Consider the following 23,000-nt stretch of genomic DNA (forward strand, 5'->3'; position numbering starts at 1 on the left):
CTTTGCTGACAAGCCTATTATGTGGCGCTTTATCAAACGCCTTTTGGAAGTCCATGTACACCACGTCAACTGCATTGCCCTCATCAACCCTCTCTGTTACCACATCAAAAAATTCAAACAAGTTAATTAAACATGATTTTCCTTTAACAAATCCATGCTGGCTTTCCTCAATTACTCCACACTTGTCCAAATGACTGTTAATTTTGTCCTGGATTATCATTTCTAAAAGCTTCTTCACCACAGAGGTTAAGCTAACTGGCCTGTAGTTGCTGGGTTTTTGAACAAGGGTGTAACATTTGCAATTCTCCAGTCCTCTGGCTCCACCACCTTACCCAAGGAGGATTGGAAGATTATGGCCAGTACCTCTGTAATTTCTACCTTTACTTCCCTCAGCATCTTAGGATGCATCCCATCCAGTCCTGGTGACTTATCTGTTTTAAGTACAGCCAACCTTTCTAGTACCTCCTCTTTATCAATTTTTATCCCATCCAATATCTCAACTACCTCCTCTTTCACTATGACTTCGGCAGCATCTTTTTCTTTGGTAAAGACAGATGCAAAGTACTCATTTAGTACCTCAGCCATGCCCTCTGCCTGCATGCGCAGGTCTCCTTTTTGGTCCCTAATCGACCCCACCCCTCCTCTTACTACCTGTTTACTATTTATATGCCTATAGAAGACTTTTGGATTCCTTTTTGTGTTAGCTGCCACTCTATTCTCATAATCCCTCTTTGCCCCTCTTATTTCCTTTTTCACTTCCTCTCTGAACTTTTTATATTCAGTCTGGTTCTCACTTGTATTCTCAACCTGGCATCTGTCATATGCCCCTTTTTTCTGCTTTATCTTACTCTCTATCTCCTTCGTCATCCAGTGAGCTCTGGCTTTGGTTGCTCTACCTTTCCCCCTCGTGGGAATGTACCTCGACTGCACCTCGGGCCTGAAATTCCATTGTGGCGGGGTTGGACTCCCACCTGTTGCTTGCTGTTGATTCTGCCCCATATCTAGGGGTTGGGGTCATTTTAGGGTGGGGGCCCGCACCTGTAGAGGGGCAACAGAGGCCCCCGCCCCATGATGCTTTGTAGAAGTTTGGAGTGGTACTCTGCCACTCCAAGGCGGAGAGCCTCAGGCTCTTATCAAGCCAAAGATTTAAGTTCAAGCACAGCTATGGCTGCATATAGTGATGCCACAAGTCCTGGGCAGCATGGCTATGTTTGGGTAATTCCTTCGTCAATCACACTTGGTTACCGCACTGCTGTAAGTGACTGGGATTGATTTTATGCACATAATTTGTATTATGTAACCATTCTCCAGTTACTGCATTTTTCTGGAGAAATTATCAATTTGTAATATGTAACTATCTTCCACTCACTGATTTTGCTGAAGAAATAATCAATTGGAAGACTGCTATAGTTTTGGTCATGAGTTCTGTTTGCGAAACTGCATAGAGACTCAGTTTAAATAGACTCTGTTTGCTCATTTCTGTAAAATAGACTCTGTTTGCTGTAAGTCCCACCATAGGTCCCGCCCCACCTCCAACTCATTGGCTGACACAGTGATGTCAATACTCACTCCGAAACGTATTCACCTGCAGAAAATAATGGGGCTGTGTTCAGGATATAATTGATCTCGGGTGTGGGAATCGCTGGGCCCAGTAATAAAAAGCTGCTTGGAAGCCCTGAGAAATCCCCAGATATGCTCCCAAGCTGACGCTGGGACACAAAGAGGGCAGGTGGTAGTTGGCCTACACCCCTCCTTGGATCAGGATTTCTGACTCTGGTCAAAATGGGTAGAAGGCCAGTAGATACAGGTTCTGCACCAAAATTTGCCCCCCTCCCCCCACTGGGATACCATCATGTTTACAGCATTCTTGCCCTGGAATTTCAGATTCTACTGTTCAGAGCAAGGCTGGAGAATAGAAAAAAATGTCCCCCACAGAATAGTGAAAATGTGGAGCAAACTCCCATGCGGTTAATTTTAACATTCATTAACCCACCACATTTGCACAAGTTTCAGTTCATAGGAGCTCAGCCTGCTTATGTAACCTGACTCTGTGCTGTGATCACAAGAAGAAAGTGTATGGATAAAGCCGAAACAGATCCAGATGATATTTTGTTGTTCACTACTTTCTTATCCTCTTAAGACTAATCTATTAACTTCCATCTGTACAATTAATAATTTTAAAACTTTTTGGTGTTATTCTCTTTGTTCCACTCTTGGCCCCTTAGCAGATTGTCAGGGATTCTGGCACTTTGCCACAAGACCACAGGAAACAGACAAATACCCCATGACTACTGTTCAAGAGGTACCATGAATCCCATTACACAACATAAGGCCGGCTGCCATTCCTCTGCGCTAGGTCATCAACGATTGAAAGTTGTAAAATTCAAAAGTCACACTTCAGATACTATGGGGTCGATTTTCATTAAGCTGTCGGGAAGGAGGCGGGACTACAACTTTCAGGTTTTAGTCCCGCCAACATCGACGTCCGACCAATCCACGCGATTTTCCCTTGATTGACCTTGTTGAGCCCGCCCAGCGGGCTCAGCAGGCCAATTAAGGGACACCCGGCAACAGGTGATGTCACAGACTGAAATTTCACCTGTCAAGAGGTCTTGACAGATGAAATAACAGTGTTTCACAGCTGTTTGAAGCTGTCAAACACTGACAGTTTTACTTCTTGTTACATCCGTGTAATAATAAGAAAAGGATTGCAGAGAACGGTACAACAGGTGTTTACTCAACGTGGTTCAAACTGCAACTGAAACAACAGATCACTACTCAGTGTTATATACAGGTGTGGTCACTGCCGGTACTACAGTATACATGAGCTGTAGAAAGTAGTTCCCCCCTTAAAGGTACATACATTACAATTCCTCCCCTTTTAGATTAACAGTACCATAACATTCATTTAACAATTAAATATCAAACTAATTACTATTAACAATTTTAACATGCAACATTAGCTGAAAATAGTCTATTTATAAATTCAGTCTTTGGGGAGGCTTCCTGATCCTTTCTGGATAGCGCCTTTCCCGAGTGTCTTGCTCTTGGTGCGGAGGCGATTCTGGCCCCCTGTCGTCGGTTGGTTCATCAGCTTCCGATGCTACTGTTTCTGGGGTAGATGCTACCTGTACGTCGGGTTCATCACCAGGTACGTATGGGCGAGGCATGGGGTTGACTTGTTCCTGTGACTCTAGGATCTGGTCAGCATGGTGTCTCACGATGCTCTCCCCAAAGTCCACTGTGAACATTAGTGGGCCCTGCCGTGTGCATATTGTTCCTGGCTGCCATTTTTCTGTTCGGTAGTCGCGGGCCAAGACTGGTTGCCCTACATTGAAGCTCCTTGTTGGCTTCTCATGGATGTGTTGGAATTGCTTACTCTCAACATCTCTTCATACGTTTGGTCCGAGCAAATCCAGGCGAGATCTTAATCTTCGGTTAAAGAACATCATGGCTGGGGCCTGGTCGGTGACTGCATGTGTCGCATTCCGGTAGGCGAACAGGAAATTGTCCACCTTGTGCTGCAGCGGAATGTTGTCATTGTACATAGACTTTATTGCCTTCTTAAAGGTTTGTATGAACCTCTCAGCCAATCCATTTGTGGCTGGATGATACGGGGCAGATGTGTAATGCCTTACCCCATTCTTTTTCAAGAATCTCCGGAACTCTTCGGACACAAACTGTGGTCCGTTGTCGAAGCAAATCTGTTCTGGCAAGCCATTCCTGGCAAAAATGGTCCGTAGGACTGCAATAGTTTTCTCCGTGGTGGTGGAGGACATTTTGATGACCTCAGGTCATTTTGAGTGCGCATCCACGGCTATTAAAAACATTGAGTCCATGAATGGACCAGCAAAATCAATATGCACCCGTTGCCATGGAGATGAGGGCCACTCCCATGGGTGTAGAGGGGCCTGTGGTGGTGCATGTTGGACTTTCTGGCATCCTGAGCAGCTCTTGGTCAGGTCCTCGATTTGTTTATCGATTCCCGGCCACCACACATAAGCCCTGGCTAGGCTTTTCATTTTTACCCCTCCCAGATGACCCTCATGAAGCTCATTGAGCACTCTCTCCCTTAACTTGGGTGGAATTACCACTCGGGATCCACACATCAAGGTCCCCCGGCACACTGACAGCTGTTCTCTCCTTGTCGAGAATGCTGGCAACAGTGAGTCGCCATATGCTGGCCATCCCTTCACCGTCAAATCATATACCCGAGACGGTGTCGGGTCATTTCGGGTTTCCTTTTCGATACAAGCGTTAGTTACCGGTAGGTATTCAACTATAGTCGAATGGAATATTTCGACAGGATCCACTGCTGGTGCTTCCTCCGCAGTAGGCAGTGGCAGGCGTGATAGCCCATCAGCATTTCCATGCTGTTTCATGCCCTTATATTCAATCTCATAGTGGTGAGCCCCTAGAAAAAGTGACCATCTTTGTAGTCGTTGCGCAGTCATCACCGGAACGCCCTTCTTCGGATTAAAAATGGAGACAAGAGGCTGGTGATCAGTCAGCAAGGTGAATTTCTGCCCATGCAGATAGTGATTGAACGTTTTCACTCCCCACACTAGGCTGAGTGCCTCCCTGTCAATCTGGGCGTAGTTACGCTCGGCTGAGGTTAGTGATCGTGATGCAAAGGCTATTGGCCTCTCTGAGCCGTCCGAGAATTTGTGCGACAGCACCACTCCAATGCCGTAGGGTGACGCATCACAAGCCAACCGAATTGGTAACGTTGGGTTGTAATGGGCCAATACCTCTTTCGATGTGATTAGTGTTTTGCTCTTCTGGAAAGCTCGTCTACATTCGTCATTCCACTTCCATGGCACCCCAGTTTGCAGTAGGGTGTTCAGTGTGTGTAGTATTGTAGACAAATTTGGCAAGAACTTATGGTAGTAGTTTACCAGCCCGAGGAACGACCTCAGTTGTGACACATTTTCCGGTGCTGTAGCCTTGACTACTGCCTCAATCTTCTCTGGGGACTTATGTAACCCCTCTTTATCGATAACGTGGCCACAATACGAGATCTGTTTTCTAATAAACTCGCATTTGGGGCGGTTAGCTCGGAGCCCATATTCCTGCAATCTAGTGAGCACCTGCTCCAGATTGGCAAGGTGATCACTGTCATTTTTGCCCGTGACCAGGATGTCATCCAAATAACACTGGGTCCCTGGGATCCCTTGCAGGACTTGTTCCATTGCCCTCTGCCAAATAGCCGGAGCTGATGCTACCCCGAATACCAGCCGGTTGTATTGGTAGAGACCTTTATGGGTGTTGATTGTGAGGTATTTTTTTGATGCTTCTTCTACCTCCATTTGCAGATACGCCTGGGCCAGATCAATCTTAGTGAAGCGTTTCCCTCCAGATAGCGAGGTGAAAATATCTTCAATCCGCGGAAGTGGATATTGTACGGTGTGAAGGACCGGGTTCACTGTTACCTTAAAGTCCCCACAGATGCGAACCTTCCTTGGTTCCCCAGGCGTGCTGCTCAACGACTTTTTCATCACAGGGACGATGGGTGTAGCCAACTCGCTCCAGTCTACCTTGGACAGTGCACCTGAATGTTCCAGACTCTCCAGCTTTGCTTTGACGGCTGGGCAGATCGCATAAGTTACCGGTCTGGCCTTAAAAAATTTTGGGCTTGCGTTTTCTTCAATTTTAATCGTCGCTGTCATGCGTTGCTGGCATGTCCTTGCTGGAACACTTCTTTCGCGTCAGTTAGGATCTTTGACAGTCGCCCAGGTGTGACGTCGTCATCCTTTTTGTCAGCCACAGTCAGTGCCTGTATGGAATGCCAATCCAGTTGTATTTTCCGGATCCATTCACGTCCCAGTAATGGTGGTCCTCCATCTTGCAATACATACAGGTCTAGTTTTGGTGTTTCCTTACCGTTATATATAACGGTCACCCTTATTTTTCCTTTGGGGTAGGCTTTTTGCCCCATGTACGTCTTCAAAATAATTTTTGTGTCTCTCAAGTGTATGTCTGAGAATAGCTGCTCGTAGTCCCGTCGGTTTATGACTGTTAGAGCTGATCCTGTGTCCAATTCCATTTTTTCCAGGACTCCTGCTATCTTGAGAGTGACCCAAATGGTTTGGTGGTCCTCCGTTGTGATCACATTATGTAGTTTCAGACAACTCAGTTCCCTGCTTTCAGAGTCGTTATCACTCTTTTGTTCATCTGAACTATTCTCCGTCATCTTATGTACCTTCTTGTACTTCCCTTTGGTCGGTTTCTTATTGCTGCTTTTCTTTCCCGACCTGCAGACTCGTGCTGTGTGTCCTACTTTTCCACACTGTCTGCACACTTTGTCTTTGAACCAGCAATCATTCTGGTCGTGTGTTGTTCTGCCGCAGCGATAGCACTTCTCTGTTCCGTATGACAGTTCGTTTGTGCCATATTCTTGCGGTCTCTGTTGTATCTCTGCACTGCCCCGTGCTGCTGCTTCACATGATACCGCAATGCTGAAAGCCTTTTCCAGCGTAAGGTCCTTTTCAGATAAAAGCCGTTTCTGGGTTCCTTCACTTTGAAGCCCACACACAAACGTGTCCCTTAAGGTATCTGCCAGTCCCGCTCCAAACTGGCAGTGTTTCGATAGTTTGCGCAGTTCTGTTAAATAATCAGCATTACTTTCATCCTTATGCTGGTTCTGCTTGTGAAACTTGATTCTTTCTGCTATCAGCAGCAGTGTGGGGTTTAAGTGGTCCTGTAGGATTGACACTATGTTTTCAAAATCCTTTTCTACTGGCTTCTCTGGGGTTACTAGGTTTCATAGTAAGCCATACGTTTTTGCATCCATTGAATTCAACAATACCAGCGCTTTCTTGTCATCTGGCACTTCATTCGTATACTTCTATGCGTTCGATATATGTCGTCCAATCTTCGACTTCATTGTCGAACGCTGTGATACTGCCACTCTTCGGCATTTTTGGCTGTGGTTAGACTGGCTTAAAATGGCATCTCCCGCGCTTTCCTTTCTTACCCGCTGCGGCTTAAAATGGCGTCTCCCGCGCTGCTGCCAGCGCCGCTCTCGGCGGTCCTCGTGGCAAATGGTGATGCCCTGTGGGTTTTGTGCGCTGCTCCTGCGCTGCTGCCAATGCCGCTCTCTGCAGTCCTCATGGCAATGGCAGCGCCTCACGTTTTCCTGCGCGTCTCTCTCCCCCATTGACGCTGCTCGGCCCTTGAACCCCGGCTGCGCTCTGCTCTCTCTCGCCTCTCTCCCCCATTGACGCCGCTCGGTCCTGAACACTGGCTGCGCCCTGTGCACTCTGCCCTCTCTCTCGCCCCCGTCGACGCTGCTCGGCCTTTTTCTGTGCCGCTCGGTCGGGCTCTAGGCCATCGCTGTCTGGGAAGGGTCTGCGCAGTACCTGTTGCCAGCCCGTTTCACTGGACCACCGTGACTGGAAAGCCAAGCCTGGCTCTCGACAGCCTCCCCTGCGATGCTCAAATCTCTGCTGGATGACTGGGCGGTTGCCCGTGGTCGACGCCCGTGCTTCTGGACTCGACCTTCTTCCACTGTTCTCCTGGAGCGAATCCCTGGGAGGTGATGCAGAGTTGCAGGTAGGTTCAAACTTGCTCGTCACTATTGTTACGTCCGTGTAATAATAAGAAAAGGACTGCAGACAACGGTACAACAGATGTTTACTCAACGTGGTTCAAACTGCAACTGAAACAACAGATCAGGGATTAGTGCCAATTAACTGCCTGTTAACAGGTAGTTAACGGGCAGTTTTTAGCCTAATCCCTATTTTGAGGGGTGTCGTGTGGGATTCCCGACGGCTCCAGGTGTGGTCACTGCCGGTACTACAGTATACATGATCTGTAGAAAGTAGTTCCCCCCTTAAAGGTACATACATTACACTTCTAACCTGAGTCCTTCTACACAGACTCAGTTAGAACTCTCACCAGCAATGAAAGTTGAAGGCTGTCACTTTTGACAGCTCGCAGCCATTTTGCTTTCAGTGCCGGCTGAGTGATGGACTCCCAAAACCTAGAGGAAGAAAGGCTGTTAAGGTAAGTACAGGTAATTTAAACTTCTTTACACACTTTAGACACACCAAACACACTTACCTTTGCACTCATGGGGGGGCACGGTGGTATAGTGGTTAGCACTGTTGCCTCACAGCGCCAGGGACCCGGGTTCAAATCTGGCCTCGGGCGACTGTCTGTGTGGAGTTTGCACATTCTCCCTGTGTCTGCGTGGGTTTCCTCCGGGTGCTCCGGTTTCCTCCCACAGTCCAAAGATGTGCGGGTTAGGTTGATTTGGCTATGATAAATTGACCCTCAGTGTTAGGGGATTAAATACGTGCAGTTACGGGGATAGGGTGGGATATGTGTCGGTGCAGGCACGATGGGCCGAAATGGCCTCTATCTGCACTGTGGGGATTCTGTGATTCTGTGATTCATGCTCCCATCACTCACCTGAACACCGGCATCGCGACCCCTCCAAGTCCTTCAGCCCGATGGCCCGCCTGCTCTAACCTGGCGTGGTTTGGCGCCGTCGGGAATCCCACACGACACCCCTCAAAATAGGGATTAGGCTAAAAACTGCCCGTTAACTACCTGTTAACAGGCAGTTAATTGGCACTAATCCCTTCCTGCCTCGGGTCGGCGGGTCACAGTGCGGGGCGGGTACCCACCTCCTCTGAAACTTACGTGGAGGCGGCTTTTGGGCGGGATGGTGTCGGGACCCCCGAATTCGGGATTTTTGCCCCCCGCCCGCCTAAAAGCCCGCCTCACGGCACACTGAAAATCTAGGCTTATGGTTCACACCAAATGTGAATGACAGGACATAAAAGCAGATTTTTTTTTAAAGGAGGCATGCATCTGAACTGAATTGACTGCAAGTTTTTAAGAAATCAGAAGCCAATAGGGGAGAAATTTGGTATCGCCCCATTTGGGCCGCAATTATCGGCCGGGTGTAAATTTTATCACCCCTGGAGGTGATTGGAGCGCTGAATCAGGTGCTGCACACCTGTCTTAAGGCGCTAAGGCCAAGGAGTGAGACACTACCTCAGAGCGTGGGCGCAGCGCAGGTGCAGTCAGTTAGCGATGGAACACAGACACACTGGCGCCGGCCAGTTCTTAAAGGGGAGGGTCGATCTTGCTCTCCAGCCACATCCTGCTCATTGGAGCCTTGAATCTTGGCCTGGACAGACCTGTGCCTAAATCTTCCAGCCAAGGACTATGGAGAGGCTGAGAGAACGAGCTCAGCGCTTCAGCGAGCAGGCCTTGGAGGCTTTGGTTGGTGCAGTGGAAGGCAGATGATCTATACTCTACCCTGAGAGTGGCAGGAGCCCTTTGCCGCGCGACTATAGAAGAGTGTGGAGGGAGGTGGCTCAGCACGTCTCCTCCAGGAGTATGGTGCCCAGGACCCATACTCAATGTCGCAAAAAGTCCAACGACCTCACTCGGGTCATCAGGGTGAGTGGCTTTTTTTCAATACCTCTCCATCCCTCCAGCTCAACCTCACTCTATGGCCAGAAGGTCTTAAAACCCCAATGCCCAACACTCATCAACACCTATGGCCCTCTCAAAAAACACACATGCACATTCCACACCTTGCATACAGTAAGGGCTATTCCACTATGGGAGGCACATCAGGCAAGAGCATGGCTGCATAGTGTAAGGGCTATTCAACTATGGGAGGCACATCAGGCAAGACCATGGCTGTATATTGTAAGGGCTACTCAACCATGGGAGGCACATCAGGCAAGACCATGGCTGTATATTTACTCAGACGCCATCCTTTTTCTTGCAGGCCAAGTTATCTCATAACAGGAGACAGCAGCAATGGACGGGTGGAGGGCAGCCTCAGCTGCAACCCCTCAGTGATCTTGAGGCGCGTGTCCACAGGATTGTGGCAATCCAGGTGATCGGGCCCGTCGCCCCTGGAGAGGCAACCCCGTTTGGGACAGCAATGGTAAAGTCATCAGCTTTCTCCCCTCTCTCATTCCACTTGTCCCTCACAACATCAGCCTTTGACACTTTCAATCCAACTTACTAAATCACTCCACTCCTTCCTCCCTTACTGCCCCCCGTGTCCTCACGCTAAAGTGGGAGCGACGCCGCAGGTGAGGAGGAAGAAGAAGGTGGAGCCTCAGCGCCACCCTCTCCCGAGGAAGCCCATGTCCACACTGGGACCATGTCTTCCCTGGAGGGGAGCAGTGGTGAAGCTCTGGGACCCAGCGGGCTGCAGCGACGCGATGGGGGTAGGGAAGCTTGGGGGCCTTCTCCCCGGAGGGAGGGTAGGCCAGTGAGTCCTGCTGCACTGGACATAGAGGAGGAGCAGCTCATTGCTGAAATGAACACCCAGGCGGTGGACATGCACACTCAGCTCATGGGTGCAGTGGGAAGGGTGCCCAAAAGCATTGATGCACTGGCAAGGAGTGTGGAGCACTACGCTGTAGCACAGGCAGATGCCACGCAAATGCTTAGTGCTGCAATACAGTCACTGGCTGCCGTGATCCAATCTCAGACTGGTCTCATGCAGACGCAGATTGAGGTCACGCAAGCACTGACTGCTGCCATCGCCGCTGGTTCGGACACATTGCCCCGGGGCTCTCACCGTGCCACAGCAGGCCAGCAATCTGTGCTCCAGCAGATTGCTCTGGATGCTGAGGTGCTGCCCCGTGGGAGTGCCAGTGTGTCGGTCGAGCAGGGAGTTCCTGTCCTCTCTCAAGGTGACAGCATTCCTGCTGCCACCACTGTCACTTCCCCATTGCACTTGCCACCGCCTGTAACCCAGACTGCTGCCGCCCATGCAGAGTTGGTGCAGTCTGCAGCTGAGCCCTCCAGGCCCAGAGCTGGTCAAGGCCGTCCTTCAACGGCATCTGCAGTCTCAGGTTGTGACAATCAGCAGCCTTCCACCAGCCTTGCTGCAGCCACTGGGGCCCTATTACAGAGGAGCAGTAGGGTGGGAAGGGGGATGTGCGCAAGGGAAGGAGATCACCCTCGAAGAGCAAATGTTGGGAATGTTTTTATTAAAGGCCGAGGTTCATGTTAAAACTTTTGTTTAGTATTTTGGACATTATCTCCAGGTTGTGAGAATCAGTTATGTTAATGTGTGGCGACACGCCACCACTGGACATAATCCGCTCACGGCAGCACAGACAGTTTAAGCAGACACCCCCAGCCGGGGGCCCTTTCCTCCAGCAACTTGTTTCCCGCAGGGACAGGCTGCCGGGAGCACTTCCTGTCTGGGGAGTATTTAAGTGGATGCGCGGGCTTTTCCAGTTTCTCTTTGCCATGAGGTTGAATAAAGCAGTTGTGTTTTACTAGCTCTGGTCTCGACTCCCACGTTTGCCGCGGCATCTCAACACTGGTGACCCCGACGCTCAGGACGAATCCTAAGCTAGCATGGCGGATACAAACGCAGTCACGGTTAAACTACCGGACTTTTGGGAGAACCTGGCCGAAGCCTGGTTTGTTCAAGCTGAGTCCAGATTCCAGCTGAAACACATTACAGTCGACGCCACAAAGTACAATTACCTCGTCTCCTCTCTCACCTACGCCACAGTCCCCAAGGTTTGGGCAGCGCTGCAGGATCCACCAGTGGAAGGCAAGTACGAACATCTGACGGCTGCGCTCCTTAAAAAATTTCAAACGTCCTCTTACCAGCGCAACTGCCAATTCCTTGACCTCCCCAGCCTTGGTGACGCTTCACCCTCGGATCTGCTTTCCCACATGCTGTCCCTCTCGGACGACAAAAACACCGGCGCCCTCTTTCGCACGCTTTTCATTCGGCAGCTCGCCGCCAGCATCCGCCCGCTCATTGTGGAGTCTGGCTCCACGGACCTGAATGACATAGCCGAAAAGGCCGACTGGCTGCTCTCTGCGCAGTCCGCTCGCGACGTCGCGCCCGACCTCACGGCAACAACCACGCAGTCTTCCCGGCCCACTAGGCCCGACCGCCCTACCACTCCGGGTCACTGCTACTACCACACCCGTTTTGGCACTAGGGCCCAACGCTGCACGCCACTGTGCACTTTCAAACACCCCCCCGCACCGGCCCCCACGATGGCCGCGGGGCAAAAGGGGCCTCTACTGTACGTCACCGACGACAGAACCAACCGCCGATTTCTGTGCGACACAGGGGCCCAGCACAGCATCACCCCTGCCTCCGCCCTCGAAATCCAATGCGGCACACGGAGTATCACGCTGGCCGCAGCCAATGGTTTGCTAGCACTGTTGGGGGGGGTTTAAACTAACTTGGCAGGGGGATGGGATACAGAGGGGAGCTGAAATAGGGGGTGATGTGCTGCCAATTATAGAGATAAAAACAAGTCAGCTTGGTAGACAGGGCAAATATACAAGGGCAAGGCTGGATGGCATCTATTTTAATGCAAGGAGTCTTGCAAATAAGGTGGATGAACTGAAGGTATTGATAAACACATGGGAGTGTGATATTGTTGCTATCACGGAGACGTGGTTGAGGGAGGGGCAAGACTGGCAGCTCAATATTCCGGGGTACAGAATCTTCAGGCGAGACAGAGGGGGAGGTATAAGAGGAGGGGGTGTCGCAATATTAATTAAGGAGTCAATTACTGCAGTAAGAAGGGATGACATATTAGCAGGTTCCTCTAATGAGGCCATATGGGTGGAGCTTAAAAACAAAAAGGGGGCAAGCACTTTGCTGGGAGTGTACTATAGGCCTCCAAACAGTCAGGGGGAGATAGAGGAACAGATATGTAGGCAAATCTCAGAGAAATGTGCAAATAATAGGGTAATAATAATGGGGGATTTCAACTTCCCCAATATTAACTGGGATAGTCAGAGTGTGAAAGGCACAGAGGGTGTAGAATTCTTAAAGTGCATCCAGGAGAGCTTTTTGAGCCAGCATGTAGAAGGTCCTACAAGAGAGGGGACGGTACTGGACCTAATTCTAGGGAATGTGGCCGGCCAAGTGGAAGAAGTGCTAATAGGTGAGCACTTTGGTGACAGTGGCCATAATATCGTGAGATTTAAGGTGGTCATGGAAAAGGACAGGGATGGGCCGGAAATAAAGGTTCTAAATTGGGGGAAGGCCGATTTTAATAGGATAAGGCAGGATCTGGCCAAAATGGACTGGGATCAGCTACTTGTAGGAAAATCCGCATCAGAGCAATGGGAGGCTTTCAGAAGGGAGATTGAGATCATACAATGGCAACATGTTCCCATAAAGGTCAAGGGTGGTTCCAAAAACCACAGGGAACCTTGGATGTCAGGGGATATACGAGAATGGATTAGAAAAAAAAGGAGGGCTTTTGGCAGATACAAAAGGCTAAAGACGGAGGAAGCCCTAGAGGAGTACAAAAAGTGCAGGGGGATACCTAAAAAAGAAATTAGGAGATCAAGGAGGGGCCATGAAATAACACTGGCGAGCAAAATAAAGGAAAATCCTAAGATGTTTTATAAGTATATTAAGGTTAAGAGGATAACTAGGGAAAAAATAGTGCCCATTAGGGACAAAAGTGGCAATCTGTGTGTGGAGCCGGAAGATGTAGGAGGGGTTCTAAGTGAATTTTTTGCATCTGTTTTCACTATGGAGAGGGACGATGTAGACATAGATATAGGGCGGGGGGACTGTGATATGCTCGAACATATTAACATCGAGAGGGAGGAGGTATTGGTGGTTTTAGCCGGCCGAAAAATGGATAAATCCCCAGGCCCGGACGAAATGTATCCCAGGCTGCTGTGTGAGGCAAAGGAAGAGATTGCGGGGGCTCTAACACATATATTCAGAACCTCTCTGGCCACAGGGGATGTGCCAGAGGACTGGAGAACTGCTAATGTAGTACCATTATTCAAGAAGGGGAGTAGGGAAAAACCGGGGAACTACAGGCCAGTGAGCCTAACATCAGTGGTAGGAAAATTATTGGAAAAAATTCTGAGGGACAAAATTAGTCTCCACTTGGAGAGGCAAGGATTAATCAGGGATAGTCAACATGGCTTTGTCAAGGGAAGATCATGTCTGACTAATTTGATTGAATTTTTTGAGGGGGTGACTAGGTGTGTGGATGAGGGTAACACAGTGGATGTGGTATGCATGGATTTCAGTAAGGCCTTCGATAAAGTCCCGCACAGGAGACTGGTCAAGAAGGTAAGAGCCCATGGAATCCAGGGTGCCTTGGCACATTGGATACAAAACTGGCTTAGTGGCAGAAGGCAGGGGGTGATGGTCGAAGGTTGTTTTTGTGACTGGAAGCCTGTGGCCAGTGGGGTACCACAGGGATCGGTGCTGGGTCCCTTGCTGTTTGTGGTCTACATTAATGACTTGGATATGAATGTAAAAGGTATGATCAGTAAGTTCGCGGATGATACAAAAATTGGTAGGGTGGTAAATAGCGAGGAGGGTAGTCTCAGTCTGCAGGACGATATAGATGGGTTGGTCAGATGGGCGGAACAGTGGCAAATGGAATTTAACCCGGAAAAGTGCGAGGTGATGCACTTTGGGGGGACTAACAAGGCAAGGGAATACACAATGAATGGTAAGACCCTAGGCAAGACGGAGGGTCAGAGGGATCTGGGTGTGCAAGTACACAGATCCCTGAAGGCGGCGGAACAGGTGGATAAGGTGGTAAAAAAGGCATATGGGATACTTGCCTTCATTAGCCGAGGCATAGAATATAAGAGCAAGGAGGTTATGATGGAGCTGTATAAAACACTGGTTAGGCCACAGCTGGAATACTGGGTGCAGTTCTGGTCGCCACACTACAGGAAGGATGTGATAGCTTTGGAGAGGGTGCAGAGGAGATTCACCAGGATGTTACCAGGGCTGGAGCGCTTCAGCTATGAAGAGAGACTGGGCAGATTGGGTTTGTTTTCCTTGGAGCAGAGGAGGCTGAGGGGGGACATGATTGAGGTATACAAAATTATGGGGGCATAGATAGAATGAATACGAAGGAGCTTTTTCCCTTAGTAGAAGGGTCAATAACTAGGGGGCATAGATTCAAGGTAAAGGGCGGAAGGTTTAGAGGGGATTTGAGAAAGAACTTTTCCACCCAGAGGGTGGTTGGAGTCTGGAAGTCACTGCCTGAAAGGGTTGTGGAGGCTGGAACCCTCACAACATTCAAGAAGCATTTGGATGAGCACTTGAAATGCCATAGCATACAAGGCTACGGACCAAATGCTGGAATATGGGATTAGATTAGACAGGGCTTGATGGCCGGCGCAGACACGATGGGCCGAAGGGCCTCTATCCGTGCTGTATAACTCTATGTCTCTATGACATCCGCACATATGGCACCCGCATGGTCACGCTCAACCTCGCAGGCCGCCGCTACCGCTGGGAGTTCCTCACAGCCAAGGTCCTCTGCCCACTCATCGGCGCCGACTTCCTATGCGCCCACGGCCTCCTTGTCGACATTCCGAGGCACCGCCTCGTCGACATCAACACCATGGCCCCCATCCCCGGCGCATTCACCCCGGCTCGTTCGGCCGGCCTGACGACCTACTGCCTCGCCAAAGCCACGGACGACTACTCGGCACTCCTAGCCGAGTTCCCGCCCTCACTAACCCGACCTTTTCGGCCAAAGCCACCAAACACGGTGTGGCGCACTATATCCCCACCACCGGCCCCCCAGTTTCTGCCCACGCCCGCAGACTCAACCCGGCCAAGCTGGAAATCGCGCGGGCCGAGTTCACCACCATGGAACAACTCGGCATCATCCGCCGCTCCAGCAGCCCTTGGGCCTCGCCCCTCCACATCGCCCCCAAGCCCGGCGGAGGCTGGCGCCCTTGCGGGGACTACCGCCGCCTCAACGACGCCACCACCCCCGACCGATACCCGGTGCCACACATCCAGGACTTCTCGGCCCGACTGGCCGGACGAACCGTCTTTTCCAAGGTCGACCTGGTGCGCGGTTACCACCAAGTCCCCGTACACCCCGCGGACATCCCCAAAATGGCCGTCATCACCCCATTCGGCCTGTTCGAGTTCCTGAGGATGCCCTTCGGCCTCAAGAATGCAGCCCAGGCTTTCCAGCGCCTTATGGACTCTGTCCTCCGGGACCTGAACTTCCTATTCGTCTATCGAGACGACATTCTCGTGGCCAGCTCCTCCAAACAGGAACACCTCGAACACCTTCGCATCCTGTTCGGGCGCCTAGCCCAACACGGGCTCATCCTCAGCCCGGCGAAGTGCCAATTTGGCCTAACCGAGATCGATTTTCTCGGTCACCACATCACCCCTGCTGGGGCCGTCCCCCTGCCCAACAAGGTGCAGGCCGTCCAGCAATTCCCCCACCCCAAAACCATCAAGGGCCTCCAGGAGTTCCTCGGGATGGTGAACTTCTACAACAGGTTCATCCCCAGAGCTGCAGCCCTCATGAAGCCCCTATACGACTCCCTCCGAGGTAAATCCGGCAAGATGGACGTAGCCTGGACCACTGACACGTCAGCCGCCTTCGATGCCACCAAAAACGCGCTCGCCGATGCCACCCTGCTCGCGCACCCGAGGGCCGATACCCGGGTCGCGCTCACCACCGACGCCTCCGACCACACGGTCGGAGCCGTGCTCGAGCAGTGGGTCAATGGCGCGTGGCAGCCACTTGCCTTCTACAGCCGCCAACTGCGCCCCCCGGAGGTCAAGTACTCCACTTTCGACCGTGAGCTTCTCGCGCTCCACCTGTCGGTCCGCCATGTCAGGTTCCTCCTGGAAGGCCGCCCCTTCACCGCGTACGTGGACCACAAGCTGCTCACATACGCGATGGCCAAGCACACCGAACCCTGGTCCGCTAGGCAGCAACGCCAGCTCGCGGCCGTGTCCGAGTTTACTACGGACATCCAGCACAACGTTGTCGCCGACTGCCTTTCCCGTCCCGCCATCTGCGCGAATCACCTCGCGGTCGACTACGCGCAACTAGCAGCGGCCCAGCTCATGGACCCAGACCTCCTCTCGGCGGCTACCAGCCTGCCAGGGCTACGCCTAGCCAAGGTCGCGCACGGGCCCGAAGCCACGGCAGTCACTTGCGACGTCTCACTCGGCCAACCCAGGCCGGCCGTCCCTGCAACCTGGCGCCGCCGCATCTTCGACGCGCTACACGCGCTCTCCCATCCGGGTGCCCGCGCATCCGTCAAACTCCTCTCCCAGCGTTTCGTCTGGCGCGGCCTCAGCAAAGATGTTCGGACTTGGGCCACCTCCTGCCTCACCTGCCAACGGGCTAAGGTACAGCTACACACAAAAGCTCCCCTGGGAGACTTCGAGGTACCCAGCCGCCGCTTCGACCACGTACATGTCGACATCGTCGGTCCTCTGCCGCCATCGCAAGGCCAAACTTATCTCCTCACAATGGTCGACCGCTACACACACTGGCCTGAGGCAGTGCCGCTGCCCTCCACCACTACAGCCGACATCGCCAGGGCGTTCGTTAACACCTGGCTCGCAAGGTTCGGCATACCAGCCGACATAACCTCCGACAGAGGCACCCAGTTCACCTCCGAACTCTGGACGGCCACAGCACGCAACCTCGGGGTGACGCTCCACCGAACCACGGCGTACCACCCGCAGGCCAATGGGCTGTGTGAACGCTTCCACAGATCACTCAAAGCCTCACTCCGCACCGGCCTGCAGGACAGTGCCTGGACTGACCGCCTACCGTGGGTGCTACTAGGCCTACGCACCGCGGTCACGGAAGACCTCCAGTCCTCGGCAGCGGAGTTAGTCTACGGACAACCGCTGCGCGTCCCAGGTGAATTCCTTCCGGAGGCTACCACGCCTTGGTCGGCCGAACAGCAGCGGCTCAACTCTTTCTCTTCCGCTCAGCAGTTCGCCCCACTTCCGGTCAACCGACACGGCGAACTCGCACCTCACGTCTCGCCAAATTTACAGCAGGCGCGCTTCATCTTCGTCCGACACGACATGCACCGCGGGCCCCTGCGACCCCCGTACGATGGACCGTACAAGGTACTACAAACCGGGGACAAGGTCTTCAAGCTGCGACTCGGTGACAGGGTCGACACAGTCTCCATCGACCAGCTCAAACCAGCACACACAGAACCAGGGGAACAGGTCCCCGTGGCCCGGCCTCCAACTAGAGGCCGTCCCGCCAGCAAGCCAGCACAACCGGCGGCGAACCGCCCGGCCCCACCAACTAGACCGGCGATCACTCAGAGCCCCTGCGGCAGAACCATCAGACCACCGTCACGACTCGTCCACTCCTCCTAAGCAGATTCTGGGGGGATCTCTGTGGCGACACGCCACCACTGGACATAATCTGCTCATGGCGGCACGGACAGTTTAAGCAGACGCCCCCAGCCGGGGGCCCTTTCCTCCAACAACTTGTTTCCCGCAGGGACAGGCTGCCGGGAGCACTTCCTGTCTGGGGAGTATTTAAGTGGATGCGCGGGCTTTTCCAGTTTCTCTTTGCCATGAGGTTGAATAAAGCAGTTGTGTTTTACTAGCTCTGGTCTCGACTCCCACGTTTGCTGCGGCATCTCAACAAATGAATGATTTTTTTGTTTGTTTCTGTTAGTTTGTCATGAAGAAATGACACACACAGAGTTGTTAAAATAAATAAGTTTTTGTATTCAAAATGTACATGTTTAGCTATTGGAATCATTGCCGCCTTGGTCGGCTTTGGGGTTGTGGGTTGGTTTCATTCATGTTGTTCTCCATGCCAGAAGCCATTTCCTGAGTAGGGGCTGAGAAGCGGCTTGTTATCAGTCATTGACAGACGGCCCTTGCAGTTTCAACACTGTGGGCTTCCCTTCCGCCTTGGTGCTGCTGCTGATCGTCCTCCTCCTCTTCCTCCTCCACTTCCTCTTCCTCCGGTGGTGCTCCAAGGCCTGGTTGCATTGGCTGGGTCCTGAGGATTGGCAAGTTATGCAGCATGCAGCACACAACTATGAAGAGGGAGACTCGCTCAGGCGAGTACTGCAGGGCTCCTCCTGAGTGGTCCAGACAGCGGAACCGTTGCTTGAGCACGCCGATCGTCTGCTCAATGATGTTCCTGGTGGCGAGATGGCTCTCGTTGTATCGCAGCTCAGCAGGGGTGTTGGGGCTACGGAGTGGTGTCATCAGCCAGGTGTAGAGTGGATATCCCTTGTCCCCGAGGAGCCAACCACTTGGCTGATGCGGTGCCTGGAAAAGGTCTGGCACACCAGTCTGGCGCAGGATGAAAGCATCGTGGCTGCTGCCAGGATAGCGGGCATTGACAGCGAGCATCAGCTGTCTGTGGTCACAGACCAACTGGATGTTTAAGGAGTGGAACCCCTTGTGGTTTCAGAAAACCTCTGCATTCTCATGTGGTGCCCGCAATGCCACATGCGTGCAGTCAATGGCGTCCTGCACCATGGGGAAGCCTGCTAGCCTCGCAAAACCCAATGCGCGTTTATGCTGTTTGGCCCGGGTCATTGGAAAAGAAATGTACTGGCGTCTCCTTTTATAGAGGGCATTTGTGACCTACCGGATACAGCAATGGACCGCGAACTGTGAGATATTGGCAATGTCCTCAGTAGTTGCTTGGAAAGAGCCAGTGGCATAAAAATTCAGAGCCACTTGATAGTAGCTACTGGCCATGAATGCCACTCTCTCTGCGTCTCTGTTGCCTCTGATTCTGCAGGCGCAGGGCGATGCCCCGAATCAGTACAGCCCCCATAGTCTCTTGACAATTGAAGTAATGAAGGTCAAATCCAAATTAACCTACATAGTGCTGCTCAGTAGCCAAACTACTTCACACAGCGTTGACTCTATGCGGAAGCCTCTCCTTCTCTCTCTCAGAATCTCTCTCTCTCCCTGTCAGAATGGGTCGTGCAAAAATGTCTACCACAAAAAAAGGCAGGAAGAGGCCGCCTTTAAATAGTGCCCCCCAGCCCCTCACCGACTGGGAATCGTTCCAGCCTCCCTGTTGTTGCTTGCGGCAGGTGGAAAGGAGGGGGGCGCCACTCAATATCCGGTTTGGGGCGCCACCAGGGCGTTGCACGCTCGACTGACGTCATGATCTGTGGGCACAGGAGATCGGGTGGTAAACTTCTGTGCTGTCGCAAAAACTCGTCAATTTCGCAAGCGGCGCAAACATCTCTGCGCCCGGGCACTAGTTGCTTTTCGGCCCATTAGCGTCCTCTTAGGGCGCTAACGGCAGGCGCAAAGCAACCCAATTTTTCCCCCATTTACTTTAAGCCTTCAACTAAAAATACATTTGTTCTTGTCTTATATATCTTCACATTTATTGAGTTTTTATATTTCTTTTATAACATAAATGGGCACTATTATTGGTTATGTATGTTTAAAAAAGGTTGTTAAGAACTTAAATGAGTTTAAAACTTTACTGTGCCTATGGCATTATTTTCAGGTTCTGAGCATTGCTCTAACACCAATCTGTACCTGCAATTACTTTCATGCAGCTCTCTTAGGGCAACATTTCTTTGTCTCTTTTTTCTAGTTTGAACTTTCCACCAGAATTAAGCATATTTTTGGTTTGACAAGATGCCTCCAGGATAGTGCTGACCTATATTTAGTTTTGCTCTGTTGTTTTCTTCTTCAATTGTGCAGCATCGTCTAAATGTAGGTCACAGGAAACAGTCACAGCACACCTGGGACTAAAATAAAATTCTATTATTTAAAAATCAGTTTTATAACAAACAATATGGTCTCGATTCTGCTGAATAACAAGAACTCTAGAATTAGTTCAACAAATATTGTAATATTTTACTATTGCTTCACAATATCCTGGCTGTAAGTGATCGGAATTACTGTCTAGGTAGCAACAATATAATTTCACGGAATGGAGGTGTGCTCTACTATTATATTTTTGGGCCTGTTTAACCTCCTGTTTTGGCTCTTATATCTTAGATCACTTCTATGAGTGAGTCCAAACTCACCAACCATTTGAGAGTGCCTATCATTGCCTTAAGGTCTAGGTAAGCTTTTAGTGGTCTTACCAAGTAAACAGACAGCAAACTCTATTTCATAATTATTTTTAAGTACTGGTTCAAATCTGGCCTCGGGCGACTGTCTGTGTGGAGTTTGCACATTCTCCCTGTGTCTGCGTGGGTTTCCTCCGGGTGCTCCGGTTTCCTCCCACAGTCCAAAGATGTGCGGGTTAGGTTGATTTGGCTATGATAAATTGACCCTTAGTGTTAGGGGATTAAATACGTGGGGTTACGGGGATAGGGTGGGATATGTGTCGGTGCAGGCTCGATGGGCCGAAATGGCCTCTATCTGCACTGTGGGGATTCTGTGATTCTGTGAATTATCTAATGCCTCCATAAATCTCACTTCAGGGTTTGAAAGCAGTTGAATATCACAGCAGACTTTTTTTAAAGATTAAAATATGAAGCAAATGTATTATACAAATACAGGTAGACTACCCTTTATCCGGACTTCCGAAAGCCGAAACCCTCTAAAAACCGAAGGTTTTTTCGGTCAGCGTAAGTCGTGCGCACGACATGACCAGAGTGGCGCACGACTTACAGGCCTAGCCGGATAAGGGATAGTGTAGCATTTTTCCGCACTTCTGAAAACTGAAATTGCTCAGCGTAAGTGTACCAGCCTTTATCCGCACATCCGAAACCAGAAAACCTCTGAAAGCCGAAAGTGGCGCAAAGCATGACCCGACGCTGCCGATGCTTGACCCACGCAGGTGTTATGCTGCTCTGTGTGATATTTGCTGCTCTCTTAGATATTTGCTGCTATTTGCTGCTCTCTTAGATATTTGCTGCTCTCTTAGATATTTGCTGCTCTCTTAGATATTTGCTGCTCTCTTAGATATTTGCAGCTCTCTTAGATATTTGCAGCTCTCTTAGGTATTTGCTGGCTTTTAACAATTTGTGAAAATGCTAAAAAGAGCTGCAGATACCCTAATGGGTAACAGTGAGAAGCAGAGAAGGAAGCATCACTCATTATCGATATCGCAGAAAGTGGAGTTATTGCAGAAGCTTGATCGTGGTGTGTCTGTGCGACATCTTACTGAAGAATATGGTGTGGGAAGTACCACCGTATATGACTTAAAGAAACAGAAAGACAAGTTGTTGAAATTTTACACTGACAGTGATGACCATAAACTAATGAAAATTAGGAAAACATTGCATAGGGCAAAAAATGAAGATCGTGACCGTGTGCTGATTGAGTGGATTCGACAATGCAGAGGTGAACGTGTGCCACTGACTGGTTTGATGGTCATGAAGCAAGCTAGAATATACCATGAAGAACTGAACATTGAAGTTGAGTGTGAATATTCAGAAGGTTGGCTGCATAAATTTAAGAAGCGTCATGGTATAAAATATCTGAAAATCTGTGGTGAAAAAGCTTCTGCTGATCATGAAGCAGCTGAAAATTACATTGATGAGTTTGCAAAAATAATATCGGATGAAAACCTCGGTCCTGAACAAATTTACAATGCTGATGAAACAGCTCTGTTCTGGCGCTACGTTCCTAGAAAAACATTAGCAACGGCTGATGAGAGTGCACCAGCAGGTTTTAAGGATGCTAAGGACAGGTTGACTGTTCTTGGGTGTGCCAATGCTGCAGGCACACACAAGTTAAAGTTGGTAGTGATTGGAAAAAGCCAACATCCGAGATGTTTGAAAGGTGTATGCAATTTACCTGTGCATTATTATGCGAGCAGGAAAGCATGGGTAACCAGAGGAATATTTTCTCACTGGTTCAATAACCACTTCGTACCAGCGACACGAGCTCATTGCAGGCAAGTTGGACTGGAAGAAAACTGCAAAATTTTATTGTTCCTGGACAACTGCTCCGCACATCCCCCTCCTGAACTTCTTGTGAAAAGTTATGTTTTCGGCATTAACTTTCCCCCTAATGTGACATCTTTAATACAGCCTTGTGACCAAGGAATTTTACGCTCCATGAAGAGCAAGTATAAAGACGTTTTTTTGAACTCTATGCTTGATGCAATCAACAGAGGCGAAGGAATCCAAAGCTTCCTGAAAGAATTCAATGTTAAGGATGCCATTTATGCAGTTGCTAATGCTTGGAACGATGTTGACAAACCAACATTAACAAATGCTTGGCACAGACTTTGGCCTTCAACGATGTTTCATGAAGATGGACCTGCAGATGACGAGTT

This window comes from Somniosus microcephalus, chromosome 5, assembly GCF_052327205.1.
Source record: "Somniosus microcephalus isolate GS21.2 chromosome 5, FLI_Smic_1.0, whole genome shotgun sequence".
NCBI lineage: Eukaryota > Metazoa > Chordata > Chondrichthyes > Squaliformes > Somniosidae > Somniosus > Somniosus microcephalus.